We start from the raw sequence: 1,330 nt of genomic DNA on the forward strand, positions 1-1,330 counted from the left end.
GATGATTTCACAGAACACAAAGAAGTTTCTCAGAAAGCTTCTTTCTCTTTGTTATCGGAGGATATTTCCTTTGGCCCTATAGTCTTCAAAGGGATCCCAAATATCTTTTCTCAGGTTCCTCAGAAATAAGGCTAGCAAAGAGATCCACGAAATACAAATATAACGTTTGAGAGGAAGTCACACATCACAGAGCAGTTTCTCAGCTAGCTTCTTTCCAGATTTCATCTGAGGATATTTCCTTTTTCACCATAGCCCTCTATGGGCTTCCAAATATCACTTTGCCAGTTTCACAGGATCTGTGTTAGCGAAAGGCTTCTTGAGGGGAAAGCTGTAACTTTGTGAGATGATATCACAGAACACAAAGAAGTTTCTCAGAAAGCTTCCTTCTCTTTGCTATCGGAGGATATTTCCTTTGGCCCTACAGTGTTCAAAGGATTCCGAAATATCTGTTCTCAGATTCCACAGAAATAAGTCTAGCAAAGAGATACAGGAAATACAGATGAAACTCTGTGAGATGAATTAACAGAACACTCAGCAGTTTCTCAGAAAGCTTCTCGCCAGATTTCATCTGAGGATATTTCCTTTTTCACCATAGCCCTCTATGGGCTTCCAAATATCACTTTGCCAATTCCATAAGAACTGTCTTAGTGAAAGACTTCTTGAGGGTAAAGCTGTAACTCTGAGATGATTTCACAGAACACAAAGAAGTTTCTCAGAAAACCTCTTTCTCTTTGTTATCGGAGGATATTTCCTTTGGCCCTATAGTCTTCAAAGGGATCCGAAATATCTATTATCAGATTCCACAGAAATAAGGCTAGCAAAGAGATACACGAAATACAGATGCAACTCTGTGAGTGGAAGTCACACATCACAGAGCAGTTTCTGGGAAAGCTTCCTTCCAGATTTCATCTGAGGATATTTCCTTTTTCACCATAGCCCACTATGGGCTTCCAAATATCACTTTGCCAATTCCACCAGAACTGTCTTAGCGAAAATGTCCTTGAGGGGAAAGCTGTAACTCTGTGAGATGATTTCACAGAACACAAAGAAGTTTCTCAGAAAACTTCTTTCTCTACGTGATCGGAGGATATTTCCTTTGGCCCTATAGTCTTCAAAGGGATACGAAATGTCTGTTCTCAGATTCCACAGAAAAAAAGGCTAACAAAGACATCCACGAAATACAGATATAACGCTGTGAGTGGAAGTCACACATCACAGAGCAGTTTCTCAGAGAGCTTCTTTCCAGATTTCATCTGAGGATATTTCCTTTTTCACCATAGCCCTCTATGGGCTTCCAAATATCACTTTGCCAATTCCACAAGAACTGTCT

The sequence above is a fragment of the Mandrillus leucophaeus genome, unplaced genomic scaffold (genome assembly GCF_000951045.1).
Source record: "Mandrillus leucophaeus isolate KB7577 unplaced genomic scaffold, Mleu.le_1.0 Scaffold63, whole genome shotgun sequence".
Classification (NCBI taxonomy): Eukaryota; Metazoa; Chordata; class Mammalia; order Primates; family Cercopithecidae; genus Mandrillus; species Mandrillus leucophaeus.